The 21,275-nt window shown below is 42.7% G+C and overlaps 1 protein-coding gene across 5 annotated transcripts in view; it reads right to left on the reverse strand.

Moving 5' to 3' along the window:
- FOXN3 (forkhead box N3) overlaps positions 1-21,275 on the reverse strand; it is a 466,036-nt gene that overhangs the window by 327,124 nt on the left and 117,637 nt on the right. For 4 of the 5 annotated variants that reach the window (XM_049898935.1, XM_049898925.1, XM_049898927.1 and 1 more), the window contains exon 2: positions 15,740-15,855. The exons of the other annotated variant lie outside the window; for it this stretch is intronic. The gene's annotated coding sequence lies outside the window, so the exon portion shown is untranslated. The remainder of the gene's footprint in view (positions 1-15,739; positions 15,856-21,275) is intronic. 5 annotated transcript variants of the gene reach the window in all.

The following is a 21,275-nucleotide window of genomic DNA, read 5'->3' on the forward strand; positions in this document are numbered from 1 at the left end:
GCAGAAATGAAATAACCAAACAATCTCCGTCATCCCTGGAGAACTCTCTATCTGGTCTCTCCATCCCTTGAAAACAACTTGCAAAGGGCCTTAGACATCAAGAGCTGTTCGTTGCAAAAATAAATGAATGGATTTTCACATTCCTCTGGTTACTTTTTTTGGTACCCAGGAACAACTGATTTAGATTCTGGTAGGTTAATTCTCATCAAATAAAAGATTGATTTTAATCTCATCTCTAATTATCAGCCGGGGACGTACTGTTTTTATTTGTTTGTTTGGTTAGTCTCACAGTTACAGTTTATTACCGCGAAAGGACACAAAGTGAAATCAGCAAAAAGAGAAGGTACGTGAGGCAAAGTCTGGAGGAAACCCGTCACAGGACTCCAAGATTACTCTCCCAGTGGAGTTCCACAGGATGGGCTTCATTTCTTCAGCAACTATGTGTGAAAACATGTGCGAAGTGTTATCTACCGGGAACGCTCACCTGAGCTGAAGCCTAGGAGTCCAGGGTCAGTCCCATCACATAGGCACATATCTCCTTAAATAATAATATTTATAATAAATTGAAGAGCTACCATGGAATGAATGTTTACTGTCTTTCAGACACTGTGCCAAGTAGGGATCATTTATTTAATTCTCACACCACACCTATAAAGTAAAGATTATTATTCCCACTTTGTTGTTGTTGTTAGGTGCCATCGAGTTGGTTCCGACTCATAGCGACCCTATGCACAACAGAACGAAACACTGCCCGGTCCTGCGCCAGCCTTACAATCGTTATTATGCTTGAACTCCTTGTTGCAGCCACTGTGTCAATCCACTTCGCTGAGGGTCTTCCTCTTTTATGCTGAACCTGTACTTTGTCAAGCATGATGTCCTTCTCCAGGGATTGATCCCTTCTGACAACATGTCCAAAGTATGTAAGACACAGTCTCGCCATCCTTGCCTCTAAGGAGCATTCTGGCTGTACTTCCTCCAAGATAGATTTGTTCGTTCTTTTGGCAGTCCATGGTATATTCAAAATTCTTCGCCAACACCACAATTTAAAGGCATCAATTCTTCAGTCTTCCTTATTCATTGTCCAGCTTTCACATGCATACGATACGATTGAAAATACCATGCCTTGGGTCAGGTGCACCTTAGTCTTCAAGGTGACATCTTTGCTTTTGAACACTTTAAAGAGGTCTTTTGCAGCAGATTTACCTTGGGTTTACTGGGTAATGCATCATTTGATTTCTTGACTGCGGCTTCCATGGCTGTTGATTGTGGATCCAAGTAAAATGAAACTTGACAACTTCAATTTCTTCTCCGTTTATCATGATGTTGCTCATTGGTCCAGTTGTGAGGATTTTTGTTTTCTTTATGTTCAGGTGTAATCCATACTGAAGGCTGTGGTCTTTGATCTTCATTAGCAAGTGCTTCAAGTCCTTTTCACTTTCAGCAAGCAAGGTTGTGTCATCTGCATATCACAGGTTGTTAATAAGTGTTCCTCCAATCCTGATGCCCCGTTCTTCTTCATATAGTCCAGCTTCTTGGATTGTTTGTTCAGCATACAGATTAAGTAGGTATGGTGAAAGAATACAACCCTGACGCGTACCTTTCCTGACTTTAAACCAATCAGTATCCTCTTGCTCTGTCTGAACAACTGCTTCTTGATCTATGTAAAGGTTCCTCATGAGCACAACCAAGTGTTCTGGAATTCCCATTCTTGGCAATGTTATCCATAACTTGTTATGATCCACACCATTGAATGCTTTTGAATGCTTTTGCATAGTTAATAAAACAAAGGTAAACATCCTTCTGGTATTCCCTGCTTTCAACCAGGATCCATCTGACGTCAGCAATGATATCCCTGGTTCCACGTCCTCTTCTGAAACCAGCCTGAATTTCTGGCAGTTCCCTGTTGGTGTACTGCTGCAGCCGTTTTTGAATGATCTTCAGCAAAATTTTGCTTACGTGTGATATTAATGACAATTGTTCTATAATTTCTGCATTCGGTTGAATCAACTTTCATGCAAATAGGGATAAATATGGATCTCTTCCAGTCAGTCCGCCAGGAAGCTGTCTGCCATATTTCTTGGCATAGACGGGTGAGCACCTCCAGCACTGCATCTGTTTGTTGAAACATCTCAATTGATATTCCGTCAATTTCTGGAGCCTTGTTTTTTACCAATGCCTTCAGAGCAGCTTGGACTTCTTCCTCTAGTACTATCCGTTCCTGATCACATGCTGCCTCTTGAAGTTTGAAGTGGTTGAACATTGACTAATTCTTTTTGGTATAATGACTCTGTGTATTCCTTCCATCTTCTTTTCATGCTTCCTGCATCATTTAATATCTTCCCCAAAGAATCCTTCACTATTGCAACTTGAGGCTTGAATTTTTTCTTCAGTTCTTTCAGCTTGAGAAATGCCGAGCGTGCTCTTCCCTCCTGGTTTTCTATCTCCAGGTTTTTGCACGTGTCATTATGATACTTTGTCTTCTCCAGCTGCCCTTTGAAATCTTCCGTTCTTTTACTTCATCATTTCTTCCTTTTGCTTTAGCTGCTCGATATTCATGAGCAAGTTTCAGAGTCTCCTCTGACATCCATCTTGGTCTTTTCTTTCTTTCCCGTCTCTTCAATGACCTCTTGCTTCTTCATATGTGATGTCCTTGATGTTATTCCACAACTCGTCTGGTCTTCAGTCACTAGTGTTCAATGCGTCAAATCTATTCTTGAGATGATCTCTAAATTCATGTCATATTTTGGCTCTTGTAGACTTGCTCTGATTTTCTTCAGTTTCAGTGTGAACTTGCATATGACCAATTGATGGTCTGTTCCACCGTCAGCCCCTGGCCTTGTTCTGACTTTTCCATCATCTCTTTCCACAGATGTAGTCAATTTGATTCCTCTGTGTTCCATCTGGCAAGGTCCATGTGTATAGTCGCTGTTATGTTGGTGAAAGAAGGTATTTGCAATGAAGAAGTTGCTGATCTTGCAAAATTCCATCATTCAGTCTCCAGCATTGTTTCTATCACCAAGACCATATTTTTCAACTACCGATCCTTCTTCTTTGTTTCCAACTTTTGCATTCCAATCACCAGTAATTATCAATGCACACTGATTGCATGTTCCATCAATTTCAGACTTCAGCAGCTGATAAAACTCTTCTATTTCTTCATCTTTGGCCTTAGTGGTTGGTGCATATATTTGAATAGTCGTATTAACTGGTCTTTCTCATAGGCGTATGGATGTTATCCTATCACTGACAGCATTGTACTTCAGGATAGATCTTGAAAATTTTTTTTGACAATGAACACCAAATCATTCCTCTTCAAGCTGTCATGCCCAGCACAGGAGACTATATATATGATTGTCCAATTCAAAATGGCCAATACCAGTCCTTTCAGCTCACTAATGCCTAGGATATGGATGTTTATGCATTCCATTTCATTTTTGACAATTTCCAATTTTCCTAGATTCATACTTCGTACATTCCAGGTTCCGACTATTAATGGATGTTTGCAGCTGTTTCTTATCATTTTGAGTCATGCCACATCAGCAAATGAAGGTCCCAAAAGCTTTACTCCATCCACGTCATTAAGGTTGACTCTACTTTGAGAAGGCAGCTCTTCCAGTCTTTTCAGCGCCTTCCAACCTGGGGGGCTCATCTTCTGGCACCATATCAGACAATGTTCCGCTGCTATTCATAAGGTATTCACTGGCTAATGCTTTTCAGAAGTAGACTGGTGGGTCCTTCTTCCTAGTCTGTCTTAGTCTGGAAGCTCAGCTGAAACCTGTCCTCCCTGGGTAACCCTGCTGGTGTCTGAATACCAGTGGCATAGCTTCCAGCATCACAAGAACACTCAAGCCCCCACAGTACCACAAACTGACAGACAGAGAAATGGAGGTCCAGATACCTTATGTTACTTTCTCAGATTCCACAGCTCAAAAATCACACCCAATGTCATCCAGCTAGGAAGTGGAAGGACTAGAATCTGGAACTATAGCTGACACTCTTGCCCTGACATCCCCTGCTTCACCATGGGGATCTTGGGCCACTTCACTGAAACCAACCCTACCGTAAGCTAGAGTTTTTAGGCTAGATGCACTTTAATGGCACTGCTGAAAATCCAGGCTAATCTTCTTCCCTCATGACCAGTGTTGATTTCATTCAGTTTTAAAATCCTGATCAGTTGTTATGTCCTCTCTCTCAGGAGCCCTAACTTCAGCCCTCAGGCCTTGGCCCCACTACAGCTGACAACCCTGTTGCAAACTCATTCTATTCAATTAGACAAACCCATTTCTCTCAGGATAGTTAATGAAATTCCAAAAATGGCTTACGATGGACCAAAACTTCAAACTTGGTTTAAATAAAGCAAGCTCTCCAGAATTCAAAAATCCCTTATAACTGCGTAAGTTTGTAATGACAAGGGGACAAATGGGGGAAACTGTTCCCACAAGTCTGCTGATGTCTTGTGACCTTGTTCTATGACTTCTGTGGCCCTCAGTTTCCCTATATACAAATCTTATCAAGCTCACAAAAATGATTGTGGAGACCAAGTGAGATCTTAAAAATACTCTGAAAAATAAATAAATGCTTTACAAAATTAAGGCGTTATCAGCCTATCTTTCCCAAATAGTATGCCTGTTGCCGTCAAGTTGATTCTGACTCTTGGAGACCCCAGGTGTTTCAGAGTAAAACTGTGCGTTCTATACGGTTTTGAAGGCTGTGACCTTTCAGAAGCAAATCACTGGATCTTTCTTCCGAAGTCCCTCTGGGTGGATTCAAACTGCTAACCTTTTGGTTAGTGGCCAAGCACTTAAGTATCTGAGCCGCCCAGGGACACCTCCCAAATAGTACATGTTGTGGCAAATTATACCAGACATGGATCCAGAAGCTCTGTTTGTTACATAGAAGGGGAGTTTCATTTAATTAAAGGTTTCTGGGAAACACCTGGAGTCACTGTCAAAGTTTCTCACTGAGCAGCCAATGGGAAAGATACCAGTAGGTTTCTAAGTCAGTCCTTGGAAGCGTTGATTTTTTTTTTTAAAGATTTGGGCCCCATTTATGACTCAAGCATAACTTTCCTTGGTATTAGAGTAATCAGAAACTGAGATTAATTACTGGTTTTTACTAACATTTGGCCTCTTTGCACCCCATGTTGGAAGCACCCTATCTCTTGGGCACCAGGAAGACAAGTGATTTATCCTGTCTTGGTTATTCTGAAAGACTATTGCTGTCTGATCTCTTTATGATCATGGAAATGTAGTATTCTAGTCTACTAAGGGAGTCTCAGGGTGGTGCAAACAGTTAACACGCTCAACTGCTAACCAAAAGTTGGAGATTTAAGTTCACTTAGCGGCTCCATGGAAGAAAGGCCTGGCAACATATTTCCAAAAGATCGGCCACTGAAAACCCAATGGAACACGGTTCTGCCATGGCACAGAGTCTCCAGGAGTTGGCACTGGCTAGTCAGCAACTGGTTTAGTCTTCTAGGAATCTAACGCATACACCACGTGTCTTTAAAAAAATGGCTTAAAAATAATGAGAACATCGCAAGAAAACATACTGAACTGAGTTTGAGAATGTGTCGACTGTTTATTTGCACACCCTATAACCTGTCCAGCTGACTCTGCTTTGCAAGGCATCAGATTCCATTTTGAACACACTGTAGTTTCCTTTTTTCCTTTCCAGAGTCTCTTTATTTTCTCCATTGTATTCATTCACAGGGAAGAAAAAAAAAAAAGACCTCATAAATGTCATTTCATATTCCAAGCAATTTGCTATAGGCAACTACACCATTACTTTGTACAAATAAATTTACATAAATCATTATTAGACTGTTTTATCTTAGCAACATTATTTGGTTCCCAGAGCACAAATTAAATGCATGCTTAAAGCAGAATATTTTAAAGTTATTCCTATATTGTTTATGAGACAGGATTAGAAATTTCCGTCTAATTTTTCTTCCATAATAGAATTCCTTTAGATTTCTTTGACCATTTAGAAGCCACAGGTCTAATTTTCAGGGAGGCTTCTTGAAGCAAGCAACCAAATAGATGATTGCGCCCCGGTTGGGCCGTTCTAGAGCAGCTGTTCCCTTTGGCTCTGTGGGTTTGGTTTTGAACTCTGATTAGGAAGACTAGGGAAATGACTGCACCATCTCGTGAGCAGACAGCATTTTTACTTGATATTATTCTACAAGCAAACTGGTCCTTGATTATGGTTAGGCTTTTTTTTTTTTTAAATAAACAAATTTGTAAACAGACTCTCTGAAAACAGAGTTCAGTTTCTCTTAGCTGTTTGTGCTGGGAATTTGCCTGTTTGGATTAATTTAGCACGGCATGTCTTCACAAGCTAGAGGTTTACTCCAGCCTAGATTTCAAAATAGGATCTCTCTACGTAAAATGCAGCATCTAGTTTGAAAACAAGCTGTACTTGTCAGTGATGGAGAGGTTGGGAAGAGACTGAACCGGAAGTGGGAGACCTGCAAACTAGCCCTGGTCCTGTTCTTTGCCAGCTGTGCAGAATCACAAGGGACTCCACGCCTGTCTCCTCTTCTGTAATAAAGGCTGGGCTCACTGCTCAGGGCTGTAGCACCCTGTGGTCTGATAACAGACTCCCAGGCTAGTGTCAGGGAAGTGGGGCCTCCCATGGTCAAGGGCACGACCCTGGTGAAGGGTTAGTAAGGCAGCCCTGTGAGCTGAAGAAGCTAAGACACTAAGTTGGACAGCCCCAAGTTAGAATCAAAGCACTGCCACTTGCCACCTGTGTGATTGTGAACAATCCAAACCTTTAAGTATCTGATACCTCACCTTAAAATGAGGATGTTATTTGTACCTACCTCACAAGTTTTTGTTTGGAGGATTAAACAGGGCAACGCAGACGAAAAGGTTAGAACAATATCTGACTCTTAGAAAAGGTTCAATAAACAATAGCTAACATTAACCCTGGAGTCCCTGGGTGGTGCAAACGGTTAAGGCACTTGGCTGCTGACTGAAAGGTTGGAGGTTCAAGTCCATCCAGAGGTACCTTGAAAGAAAGGCCTGGCAATCTATGTCTGAGAAATCAGCCTTTGAAAACCTTGTGCAGTACAGCTCTAATCTGAGACACGATGGGGTGGCCATGAGTTGGAGTCAACTCAATAACAACTGGTAACATTAATCTTAAAGGGTGACCAGTGGGGTCAAGCTAGGGATGTTTCTGGGCATGAAAAGGAGCACTGTATAGTAATTATGCCAGGTCAACTGGCAAAACCATGACGGTCCCAGGCGTACTGGGACATGCGTGGTGCCCTGGCTCCAGCCCATCACAATTCACAGCCCAATAAAGAAGTTCACCGTTTGGTAACAATTATACCTTACCTATTTTACAACTTGTTGTACCTTTTAAGGCTTTTATGTATCATATCTGAACCTTTCATAAACTATGTGAGAAAACATAGGGCTGGGCTAATTATCCTTGAATGATGAGCAAAGGCAACAGAAAAATTACGGACTTTGCCTTGGTGACCCAGTGTTCCAAGGGAAGTGGAAATCCCCTCCCCACTGCCAGGTTTCCACATGCTGCTCCTCCATATTTCCCAGCCTCTTGGCAGTAGGCAGGGTCACATGACTGATTCTGGCCAATGGGCTGTGGATGTGGCCTGAGTCACTTCTAGACTAAAGCACTTAAAATTGAGTACGAGTCTTGACTCTCTCTTTTCTATGCTATAGCAACCATGGAAGCCATGTTTTGCAGTATAGATGCCACAAGATGGAGGCTTAGAAACTCAAAACACTGGATAGAGGAGTACCACATTGGCCCGGTTCAACAGTGGGTAAGTGAGAAATAAGCTTTTGTTGTCCTAAATCCTGAGATTTGAGGGGAATATTTTTAACCCTAGTGTATTACAGCTGGCCTGACTCAGCTAATTAGTAAGACTAGAACCCCTGTCTCCAAGTTTTGCCATAGCTTTCATTCAACAACAGCATAAAATCCCACCCAAATGAGAAAATATTCCCAAGATTAAATGCCATAGCTTACTCAAGGTAAGTCTTCAGTGCTTACTTGATTTAAAACATAACTGCTTTTGGTTTTAAATAAAGTAGTTCCCACCCAGCGACAAGTAAAAAGAAAAAAAGCTCCAAAATGCAGGATTAGTTTTAATTTGGTGCTGATTTTTTCCAATTTAGGTTAATCAAAGACATCTGGATGCCTCATGTTAAAGATAAGCCTAATATGTAGCATCCTGAAATGAAAAAAAAGCCTCAATGTCATATCTGGATTTAATTTAAAGGTAAGAGGATTTGGAGTAAATAATTTAACTTTTCGCAAAGAATTTAGTTTTTATCCTTGGTTCCTGAGAGAGAACCTCTAAAACCTCGGAATTGAAGGGTTTTTGATGAGACCTCCAGACCACACCTGGGGGTTTATGTTAATGTGCTCTTTGGTGGGGACTGGCCAGGCCAGAAAGACTCATCAGGCGATACCAGTCTGACCTCAGAAGGTTGATGTCATGGATTAAATTGTGTCCCCCCAAAATGTGTGTCAACTTGGCTAGGCCATGATTCCCAGTCCTGTGTGATTGTCTACCATTTTGTCATCTGATGTGATTTTCCTACATGTTGTAAATCCTATCTCTATGATGTTAATGAGGCAGGATTAAAGACAGTTGTGCTAATGAGGCAGGACTTAATCTACAAGGTTAGGTTGTGTCTTAATCAATCTCTTTTGAGATATAAGACAGAATTGAGCAGAGAGACATGGGGACCTCATACCACCAAGAACGCAGCACCAGGAGCAGAATGCATCCTTTGGACCTGAGGTTCCTGTGCTGAGAAGCTCTCTAATCAGGGTAATATTGATGACAAGGACCCTCCCTCAGAGCCAACAGAAAGAGAAAGCCTTCCCCTGGAACCGATGCCCTGAATTCAGACTTTTAGCCCCCTAAACTGTGAGAGAATAAATTTCTCTTTGTTAAAGCCATCCACATGTGGTATTTCTGTTACAGCAGCGTTAGCTAACTGAGGCAGTTGAGTTCAATCACTCATGAATGCAATCAGACCCCACTAAAGGCTCTGGAGAAGGATGCTCCATGGTCTTCCTGGTTGGTGATAGACATCAATGCACATGGGAGGATACAGCATCCCTTTCTGGCACATGGCAACTCCACACTGGGAACCCTTCCAGACCTCACCTTATGCATCTCTTCATTTACACCGTTTTTGCTATCATCATAAATAAGTGATTTCCTAAGTCCTGTGAGTTGTTTTAGCAAATTATTGAGCCTGAGGGAACAGTGGGAGCCAGCATGTCAAAAGTGAGGGGTGGGCTTGGGAATCCTAAGCTTATTGCTGGAGACCTGAGGGAATAGTGGGAAATTCCTGAATTTATAGCCAGCAGGTCAGAAATGAGGGTGCTGTGACGATCCCCAAGCTTGTGGCTGGTATCTGAAGCCTTGGAAGACTTGACGGTTTGGAGGACTATCCCCTTTACCTTGAGATCAGACCTAGGTGTGATGGACATGGTCAGAGGAAGAAGTGCTGCATTACACAGCCGGTGTCAGAATTTAATTGATGGGAATTGATTGAATTCTTTCATTCAGTTAGTGGGAGAAGTGGCACAGATTGCATTTATTGTTCATTACAAAGGATGAGTAAAAAAAAAAAAAAAATTCAACTAGAATAAGGGCAGTTAATTATCCCAATCCAGAAGATCATGCATGCCCTTCTTCTCTTTCCTATTTGAATCCTACTCATCCCTCAGTGAGATTCTCTTTCCTGGAAAAAGTTCCAAACTTAAAATTTTGCAAAGGCTTGTGTCACCCAGATGCCTATGCTAGGAGTTGGCAAACTTTTCTGTAAAAAGCCAGACGGTAAATATATCATGGTCTTTGTTGCAAGTAGTCAACCCTGTTATTGCAATGCAAAGCAGCCGTACATAATACATAAACAAAGGAATGTGGCTATGTTTCAAAGTATTTATTTAGAGAAATTGAAATTTGAATTCCACATCATTTTCATGACTCACGAAGTATTATTATTCTTTTGCTTTTTTCCCAAACATTAAAAAATGTAAAAACCATTCATAGTCTCTACATCCTCCTCCAGAAAATAGAAGCAGAGGGAACACTCCTAACTCATTTACGAGGCCAGCATTACCTTAATACCAAAACCAGACAAAGATAATACAAGAAAGGAAAATTACAGATCTGTGTCTCTCATGAGCATAGATGCAAAAATCCTCAACAAAATATTAGTACAGCAAATCCTACCAAGTGAAAAAAGGATTATACACCACAACCGGGTGGGGTTGATTCCAGGAATGTAAGGCTGCTTCAACATTTGAAAATCAATTAATGTTACAAAAAAAATTTTTTTTTATCACATCAACAGGCTACAGAAGGAAAGTCACCTGACCATATAGATGCAGAAGAAACCAATATTAAACCAAACCTGTTGACTTCAAGTGGATTCCAACTCACAGAATCCAACACCCATTCCTGATAAAACTCCCAACAAGCTAGAAATACCTCAACCTGATAAAGAACATCTATAAAAATCCTGCAGCTAACATCATATTTAATGGTGAAAAACTAGACGCTTTTCCCCTAAGTTCAGGAACAGGACAAGGGTTTTCCTTCTTACTACTCCTATTTAAAATCATGCTAGAAATCCTAGTTAATGCAATCAGACAAGAAAAGGAAATAAAAAGTATATAGATTGGGAAGGAAGAAATAAATCTATCTGTTCACAAATGATATGATTATCTATGTAGAAAACCCAAGAGTCAACAAAAACTCCTAGAACTAATAAGCGATTACACTAAAGTCACATGATATAAGGTTAAAATACACTTATTCAATCTGTATGCTGAGCAAATAATCCAAGAAGCTGGACTATATGCACAAGAACGTGGCATCAGGATTGGAGGATGACTCATTAACAACCTGCCATATGTGGATGACACAACCTTGCTTGCCGAAAGTAAAGAGAACTTGAAGCACTTATTGATGAAGATCAAAGACTGCAGCCTTCAGTATGGATTATACCTCAACATAAAGAAAACAAAAATCCTCACAACAAGACCGACCAATAAGCAACATCATGAAAAACGGAGAAAAGATTGATATTGTCAAAGATTTCATTTTACTTGGATCCACAATCAATGTCCATGAAAACAGCAGTCAGGAAATCAAACGACGTATTGCTTTGGGCAAATCTGCTGCAAAGGACCTCCTTAAAGTGTTAAAAAGCAAAGATGTCACTTTGAAGACTAAGGTGCCTCTGACCCATGCCATGGTATTTTCAATTGCCTCATCTGCGTGCAAAAGCTGGACAACGAATAAGGAAGACCAAAGAAGAATTGATGCCTTTGGATTATGGTATTGGCAAAGAATACTGAATATATCATGGACTTCCAGAAGAACAAACAAGTCTGTCTTGGAAGAAGTACAGCCAGAGTGCACCTTAGAAGCAAGGATGTTATGACTGTGTCTCATGTACTTTGGACATGCTATCAGAAGGGACCAGTCCCTGGAGACGTATATCATGCTTGGTAAAGTAGAGGGTCGGCAAAGAAGAGAAAGACCCTCAACGAGATGGGTTGACACGGTGGTTGCAACAATGGGCTCAAGCATAGCACAATGATTGTGAGGATGGTGCAGGACCTGGCAGTGTTTCATTCTGTTGTACATAGGGTCGCTATGAATTGGAACCGATTCGATGGCACCTAGCAAGAACAACAACAACATACAACTCTGGTGAAAGAAATCAAAGAATATTAAGTAAATGGAGAGATATTCCATGTTCATAGATAGGAAGATGCAACAGTATTAAGATTTCAATTCTTCTCAAGTTATCTATAAATTCAATGCAATCCAAATCAATATCCCAGAAAGTTATTTTGTGAATACTGACAAACTAATTCTAAAGTTTATATGGGAAGGTAAAAGACTCAGAATAGTCAGAACAACACTGAAGAAGCACAAAGTCAGATGACTGACACTACCCATCTTCAAGACTTACTATAAAGCTACAGTGATCAAGATCACATGGTATTGGCAAAAGAATAGACAAATAAATCCATGGTGCAGAATAAAGAGCCCAGGAATACACCCATACAAATATAATCAACTTATCTTTAACAAAAAAGCAAAGGCAATTCAGTAGAGAAAGTATAGTCTTTGCAACAAATGGTGCTGAAACAACTGGACACCCACCACAAAAAAATGAATGTGGACACAGACCCTATACTTCTCACAGAAATGAACTCAAAATGGATCATAGGTCTAAATATAAAATGCAAAACTACACAACTTCCAGAAGATAACGTAGGAGAAAATCTAGGTGGCCATGGGTTTGGTGATGGCTTTTTAGATACAAGACCAAAAGCACAATCCATGAAAGAAAAAAATGGATAAGTTAGACTTGATTAAAACTAAAAACTTTTCTGCTCTGCAAGAGACACAATGGAATGAAAAGACAAACCACATACTGAGAGAAAATATGTGCAAAACACATATCCAATAAAGAACTTGTGTCCAAAATATACAAAGAACACTTAAAATTCAACAATAAGAAAGCAAACTGTTAAAACCCCACAATAAGAAAGCCAACTACTCAATTACAAAATGGGCCAAATATCTGAATGGACACTTCATCAAAGAAGATACACAGATGGCAAATAAGCACATGAAAAGATGCTCAACATCATGTCATCAGAGTATTGCAAATGAAAACAACAATGAGCTACCACCAAACGCCTGTTACAATCATTTAAGCCTAAAACACTGACAACACAAACGCTGCCGAGGATGCAGACGGAGCACTGGGAACTCCCATTCATTGCTGGTGAGAATTCAAAATGGCACAGCCACTTTGGCTGACAGTTTGGCAGTTCCTCCCAATGCTAAACAGAGGCTGACTACAAGACCCAATAGTTGTGTTCCTAGATATGTACCTAAATGAGTTGAAAATTTATGTTCACACAAATTCTGTACACAAATGTTTATGGCAGCTTTATTCACAATTGCCAAAACTTGGAAGCCAACAAGATGTCTTTCAATTGGTGAATGGATAAACAAACTGTGGTACATCCATACAATATCGCTCAGTGATAAAAAGAAATACATTATCAAGCCATAAAAAAATACACAAACCAAAAAAAAAGCAAACCTACTGCCGTTGAGTTGATTCCGGCTCATAGCGACCCTATAGGACAGAGTAGAACTGTCCCATAGGGTTTCCAAGGAGTGCCTGGTGGATTCAAACTGCCGACCTTTTGGTTAGCAACCATAGCTCTTAACCGCTATGCCACGAGCATTTCCATAAAAAGACACAGAGGGACCTTAAATGCATATTGCTAAGTGAAAGGAACCAGTCTGAAAAGGCCACATACTATATGAGTTCCAACTATTTGACACTGTGGGAAAGGCAAAACTACAAAGACACGGAAGAGACCAGTGGTTGACATGATTCATTGGGAGGGGAATAGGGATGAACAGGCGGAGCAGAGGGGATTTTTAGGGCAAAGAAAGTATTCTGCATGATACTGTATTGGTGGGTACATGACATGCATTTTTCAAAACCCATAGAACTATACAACACAAAGAGCGAACCTTCATGTAAACCGTGGACTTTAGTTAGTAATAACGCATCAAGATTGGTTCATCAATTGCAACAATTGTACCACAGGAATGAAGTATGTTAATAACAGAGGAAACTATTGAGTGGCGTAAAAGGGAACTCTCTGTACTTTGCACCTTCTGCTCAATTTTTCTGTAGACCCAGAACTGCTCTAAAAAAGTAATGTTTGTTTAAAAAAAAAATTCTTCACCTGCCCACTGCACACAACCAGGCGGTAGGCTGGAGTTGGCCTTTGGGCTGTAGTTTGCTGGCTTCTGGCCTAGGCTAAGAACAAGAGGGGCAACAATCTGTGAGGCCATCACTTCAGGGGGAGGAGAATACCAATACTGTCATTCGAGTTCTTCCACTTTTAATCACCTTTCACCACTTCCTGGTGGCTGGTGATCCAAGACTCTGATTCTGGGAAGGCCTATGATCCTCAGTCAGGGAGGGCTTGAGCGCCAAGGGCACTGAGCACGCCAAGGCAGGTGGAGTGTAGCCAGGGCCAGGCCTGGCAGGGCTGGATGTGCTGGCAAGAAAAGCAGGAGCCTCAGCAGGCAACTCTCAGTGGCACCTTTGAGACCCAAGGCAGAGAAAGTCACCACTGCTTTATCCAGCTTGATTAAACACGACGCTAGAAAAGAGCTACGTGCAGGTGGGCTTGCTGCACCATCCCAAAATTCATCAGTACATCTGTCTGTGGCCCTAGCTTGCAGCCTGGAGAACCTCCCTGATTCTGGCTGAGAACACTCTTGGATAAGTTCTCCACATCAACTGAGAACTCATGTTCTTGCCTTTTGCTTCCTGACCTTCAACTCGGCTTCTCAGCTCCAAATTGCACCTTGCAGATCACCAGCTGTTGGCCTCATATAGCTGGTATTGACCCCAGGGCCTTGTCAAGCCAAGTTTGTCAAGCAGAGCATGGGGGGAGGGGGGCACAGGAGAAGAGTAAATAATCATGTAGACAGGCAGAGGCAGAATGTGGATGGGCCCAAAGAAGCAGAAAGGCCAGCAAGGTGGTATCCAAGCCAGGGCGGAGGCAGCAATGACTGCTGCACCCTGAAGACCACCGCTCACCAAGGGCCCTCTGGAACAGGGCAGTTGGGGTTTCCCCTGGAGGCTGTACTCCGGGATCCTTGTGAGAGGGAACATGCTCCAAACTCTCTGATCCAGGCAGCCAGGGCCCTCACCAGCCTGGCCCACAGTGCTCATTCCCACTGCTGTGCCAAGGTTCGATGCCACCCCTCTCCCCTCTGATGACCAAATGGAACACAGCATCAAAGCCTGGTCCTCCCTTTTCCATGAATTCTTCCCTAATTATTTCACTCCAAGCCTCGAAGTCTCCCAACCCTCAAAGCCAGAGAGCTACTGCTAGTGTACAGCCCATGCCCCAAACTGAACACCACTGCCGCCATTTTCCTGCGAGTGCGTCACGGATCTTTGGCTAAACTGTGAACTCCACCTGGACAGGGACCAGTCTTATACTTTTTATCCTCATCTATACCAAGAATAGAAGCCCTGGTGGTGTGGTGTTTAAAGTGCTGGGCTGCTAACCTAAAGGTTGGCGGTTTGAACCCACCAGCCACTCCTAGGGAGAAAGATGTGGCAGTTTGCTTTTGTAAAGATTTACAGCCTTGGAAACCGTATGGAGGGAGCAGTTCTACTCTGTTCTACCTACAGGGTCACTATGAATTGGCATCGACTTGACAGCAGTGTGTTTTTGGTTTGGTCCCAAGAATACATAACAGATATTGAACTCAACCAAAAGATACAACATTAAAAAGATTTATATAATTAAAGTAAAACATGGGATTATCAGAAAGAAAATGATCTAGAGAAGCCAGTTTCTCTACGAAAATTCCAACCATCTTCCAGTTTCTTTGTGCGTCTATGACACATGCCACAATTTTAAATAAAAAGGACATTGAAGGTTTTCAATTATCGTAATGCCTAAATTGGATTGACCACGTTGTCAGTCCCATCAGCTGCATAAATTGATCATTAAGAAGTTTGGGGGGAGGAGGGGGCAGATACCAACTGACAGAGAAACAATCAATTTGGTATTTGCATTTAAATATAGCTTTGGTATTTCATTTATTAAATGCAACCTAGGGAAGATGTAGGCAAGCTGGAGAGAGTGGAGCAATTACCTGAGTCAGAATGGGTCCAGGAAACCGAGGTCAGCATTGCTCCAGTCACAGAAAGAACAGAGGGGGCTCCATCACCACGAGAACAGAAGACTGCTGACGGATGATGCTTCTAGTGGCTGATGGAGAGGAGCAGAAGGAAGACAGGATTAGAGCAGAGGAAGGAGAACCCTCTCAACCCAAATGGATGTCTTCCCTGGCCTGACTTTACAAAATGGCGCACTTCAGTAAAAAGTCATTTGCAACAGCACCTCTTCCTTTCTTGGATAGTTATTGAACTACTGAGTCTTTCATGATGAAGTGTCCTTGAAAGTGCCTCCTGGGGTATAAAAGGACCCAGAAATTTGAAAATACATGCTGTAGACATTGTGAAATTATCTTCTTTTACTACAACTGTCATTGAAACATGGATGAGATCGCTTTATTTCACTACAGATACCGTTGAAACAAGGAGCCCCGGTGGCACAATGGTTAAGTGTTCAATTGCTAACCAAAAGGTCATCTATTCAAACTTACCAGCCACTCTGCAGGAGAAAAGACCTGAAGATCTGCTCCCGTAAAGATTACAGTCTAAGAATCCCTATGGGGCAGCTCTACTCAGTCCTATAGGGTCCCTGTGATTCAGAATTGACTCGATGGCAGGCACTTAACAACAACCACCAATGAAACACTTGTCTATATAAAATGAAAAGTCAGAGCACCAACAAGTGTCAAAGCCCACATTCCCCCACATGGACCAGCCTTTATCCACTGGGTAGTCATTGACTCTCAAGCCCGTAGGCATCTCTTTTCCTGTTGTAAAATTAAAATTACTCTGACTCTACTCCTGGTGAGAAAGATCCTACGAGCTTATTCTATGAGCTGCAAGTTATTGGACTACAGTCAACCAATAATTTTGCAAAATAGGGAAGTTGGTACCTGAGATGGATTGCATAATAATTTCTAATGGAAGTTTTTTGTTTTTGTTTTTTTTTTAGCCTAGGCATCAACGAGGACAAATTGATAAGACTCTGTAATGAAAAGCATGGCCTTATCCTGTGAGCTCTAGTATGAAAATGTTAGGAAATGTATTCATTAGGTCAGTGGTTCTAAAACTGTGGTCCCTGGACCAGCAGCATCAGCTTCTTCTGGGAGCTTGTTTGTAAACGCAAATTTTGGGGCTCCACCCAAGATCTACCGAATCTGAATATCTGGAGGTGGGGCCCAGCACTGTGTTTGAACAAGCCCTCCAAGTGATTCTGATACACCTCACTTAGATCATTAATTTATACACATTCAAAGACATTCTATTGTGAAATAAAAGCACCCTACTGTACCGTGTGTTAGGTGTCCCTGGGTGGTGCAAACAGTTAAGAGCTCCGGTACTAACCAATAGGTTGGCGGTTCAAACCCACACAGCCAGTCTGAGGGAGAAAGACCCAGTGACTCACTTCTGTGAAGATCACAGCCTAGGATTACAGTTCTATTCTGTCCCATGGGGTTGCTATGAGTCGAAATCAACTCGACCCACCTAGCAACAACAATACCAACTGGAAAGCTGGTGAGTCAAACCCACCCTGAAGCACCCTAGAAGGAAAGCCTGGTAATCTGCTTTTGAAAGATCATAGCCATAAAAAAACTCTATGGAGTGCAGATGTACTCTGCAACCCGTGGGATCACCATGAGTAAGAATCAACTAGCTAGCAACTGGTTTTACTAGCATTGTGTGTTCATCTCCTATGAAGGACAAAGCCTTGAGGTAGGAATTGGAGAGGAAGGAAGGGTCAGAGAGAGAAAATGATGAGATCTCTGCTCCTAAGAAATGTACTTTCCACCATGAGACATCAAACCAAAAACCAAACTCGTTGCCATGCGTCTATTCCAACTCATAGCCACCCTATAGGACAGAGTAGAACTGCCTCATAGCGTTTCCAAGGCTGTAATCTTTATGGAAGCAAACTGCCACATCTTTCTCCCGCAGAGCAGCTGGTGGGTTCGAACCACTGACATTTCAGTTAGCAGCCAAGCGCTTTACCACTGTACACCAAGGGTCTTCTATAAGAGATAAAATGACATAAAAACAACTCGGATACAGAGAGGCTGGTATTTCCTCTGTCAAATGATTAGATGGGTTCAGAGGAGACATTACTTTCTGAAGGGTGGCAGTGGGAAAGAGAGCGAGGAAGGGAAGGTATCATGATGGCAGTGGCAATACTAATGGGCCTTGAGGTCTGGGCAGGGTTTTGATAGGTGGGAACAGGGAAAGGGCAACAGCCAAAGCCAGACCCAGAAGTAAGAAAGTGGGAGGGCTATTCAGGCCACACTAACCAGGTTTGGCTGCTGCTTAGAGACGTGGAGGTGGTCTGGGTGAGGCAAGGACCCTTCCAAGTACAGGCTGGTAGATGCTAGGGGCCTGTGGCTTATCTTTCATATGTAAAGACCACATAGACAGCATCCAGTGCTAATGTTTAGACATTGAAAACCTCACGGAGTGAAGTTCCACCATGCAACACATAGGGTCACCATGAGTCGGAATCAACTCCGCGCAAGTAGGTGACTCAAGGTTTCTAAACCCAGTTTGCTCTTCTCACTTTTTGCACCACATTTTTTAGGTGAAGAGTAGCTCAGCTGGGTCAAGGATTAACAGCTGAAGGTTTGCCCAGGAGGAAGAACACAAAAGAAAATCCTAAAGTAGGAAAAGGTGCTGGATATCACAGTAGCCTCGAGCCATCCTGCAAAGGGGCCCCTGAGGGCATCACTGGCTTTAGCTTAATAAAATAACTGAAGTTGACAGGTCTGCCTTAGTCACAAGGAAAAGTTCAACTAATACTCAGCCTCTGCAATTAGAGAAGTACTTTTCATGCTCAAGAAGGTATGTTTTCGCTTCTAGAAAACTCCCTTAAATAGGGTACTTTATTTCCTGACGCAGCTAGATGACTGATGGGATCCTGGAGAAGATTTCGGTGTGATACAAAGCTCTGGTTGAAATGACGCTGGATTCAGAATTGGCAATACCTTCTTGCTTGTGCTACTGCTGCCATTAAACCACCTGAGTCACAAGTGCAACGCACTGTTGTCGTGTGCCATCGAGTTGATTCCAACTCATAGCGACCTGTAGAACAGAGAACTGCCCAGTAGAGTTTCCTAGGCTGTAATCTTTACTTGAGCAGATCACCAGATCTTTTCTCCTGCAGCAGCGGCTACTGGGTTCGAACTGCCAACCTTTCAGTTAGCAGCATTGCTCCACAGAGCTCCTTGGCAAGGCACTTAAATGCCCTAAACACTAACTACTTACCAGCTGTCATGAAGCCGATTCCAACTCACGGCAACCCCACAGATTGCGGAGGAGAACTGTGCACCATAGCATTTTCAATGGCTGGATCACCAGGCCTTGGTTCCAAGGCGCTGCCGAGTGGACTCAAACCTTTCAGTTAGCACAGAGCACATTAACTGTTTGTACCACCCAGGGACACAGACCCCCCCTAAACCTCAGATTTTCATCTATCAAGAAATAGGGGCACTGGCTTGCCCCACCTTCTTTGAAATTCCAATAAGAAAACAGATATAAAGTTGCTATGAAAATTATAAAGCATAATACTATACCAACCAAAACCAAGACCACTGCCGTCAAGTGGATTCCGACTCATAGCGACCCTATAGGACAGAGTAGAACTGCCCCACAGAGTTTCCAAGGAGCGCCTGGCAGATTTGAACTGCCAACCTCTTGGTTAGCAGCCGTAGCACATAACCACTACGCCACCAGGGTTTCCATACTACTATACAGAGGTGTAGAATTAGCTTCCTCATTGAGACTTGGGAATGGTAGTTAGTGTATTGTTCTTTGAAAACATAAAAGAAACATATTTCTCATGCCCTTCAGACTCTTCTTTTAAATATTTGCAGATACAGCCATCTGAGGGACAAACTTGGCATCCACCAAGCCACTATCCCAAGGAACAGTTCAAGGTAAATTTTATTTGTAATTGTTTTTATTGTTATTATTCCTCTGACCACGATAGAGTATCCAGTTATCTTCCAGCGGCAACTGGTAAGCACACCTCAGTCTCCAGCCACACAGACATATACGATGGCAATAATTTATCATCTCTGCAGTAGTTTATTCCCGGGTGGACCATTTACTAATTTATTTCCATATGTAACCGGCAGAGAGATTAATCAGGCTTCCAACTCGGAAACCTGAATTGCGCCTTATTCCCGTAACAGGCTAACTCTGAGCAAGAGGAAGCACACGTTTGCACAGAAAACCAAGTGTTCTCTGAAAAAGCCTGTGGACCTCAGACGTACGCCTTTAGGCACACAGAGCCACACACAGATCTGTCATGAAGCTGCTTGCTCCTATGTCAGCGTGGAAGGCTGGTTCTTTCTTTAGCTCCTCACAGGCTTTGTGCACATCGGAGCTGTGTCTGACATAACTGAAGGCTGAATGAAGCCAGAAACACAAACGCCAAACCAGGCCTGGTTGCAGCCACGTTCCCCTCCCTGTGTGCAAGGCCAGGGGCTCGTATTTCTGAAACCGAAGAGGTCTTTCTGCTGCGGTACTGCGCCCAGCTGGCCCGGCCGTGCGGTGCCCAGGCACTGGAAAGTATGTGCTTCCTTTTTTCCACTCTTTTTAAGGGTCTGAACTTGACTGAATCCAGCAGCTGCCGTGTCCTCCGAGAGGCAGTGGCTCCTGACTTGCTAGCATCGCTCCCTGTCCCCCTGAGTTCAGCTCTCCTTCCACTTGTGTTTTTAATTCTATCCCAGTCGATACCAGCTTTAGCAAAGAGGACTTCACAGGGCTGTTGTTGGGTGATGGTTTTTCCATATGGAATCCTAGCCAGTGCAAACACGGCCAGAAGGCACGAGCTGATCGGTGATGTCACCCAGGGAACCCAGGCCACCTCTGGGAAGGCTCAGTAGACAGGCCCTTGTAGAGATATTGTTGGCTGGGTCCACACACCTGGGTCACTACCCAACCACGTGGCTCTGGAAAAGTCACTTAACAGTTCAGGTTCACCGTTCTTTCCTTAGGAATATCAGGTGGTTAGCTCCCAAGGGTTCCTTTCAGGTCTATAATTTTTTTTTTTTTATGACTATGAAAAGGAGCCCTGGTAGCACAGTGGTTAAGCGCTTGGCTGCTAACCAAAAGGTCGGTGATTTGAACCCACCAGTTGCTCCGTGGGAGAAAGACATGGCAGTCTGCTTCTGTAAACATTACAGCCTTGGAAACCCTATGGAGCAGTTCTACTCTGTCCTATAGGGTCACTATGAGTCAGAATCAACTCAACAGCAACGAGTTTCTTATGACAATGAAAAATTCAGCCATTCCCCTGGTTCCTGGGTTTAGATGATGCTTGATGGCACAGCGGTTAAGAGCTTGGCTGCTAACCAAAACGCTGGCAGTTCGAATCTACCAGCCATTCCTTGGAAACCCTATGGGATAGTTCTACTCTGTCCTGTAGGGTCACTACGAGTCAGAATCGATTCGACTGCAACAGGTTTTTGGTTTGGTTGTTGTCATGTTCTGTCAAGTCGATTCCAACTCATACCAAAAAACCCA

This window comes from Elephas maximus, chromosome 10, assembly GCF_024166365.1.
Source record: "Elephas maximus indicus isolate mEleMax1 chromosome 10, mEleMax1 primary haplotype, whole genome shotgun sequence".
Classification (NCBI taxonomy): Eukaryota; Metazoa; Chordata; class Mammalia; order Proboscidea; family Elephantidae; genus Elephas; species Elephas maximus.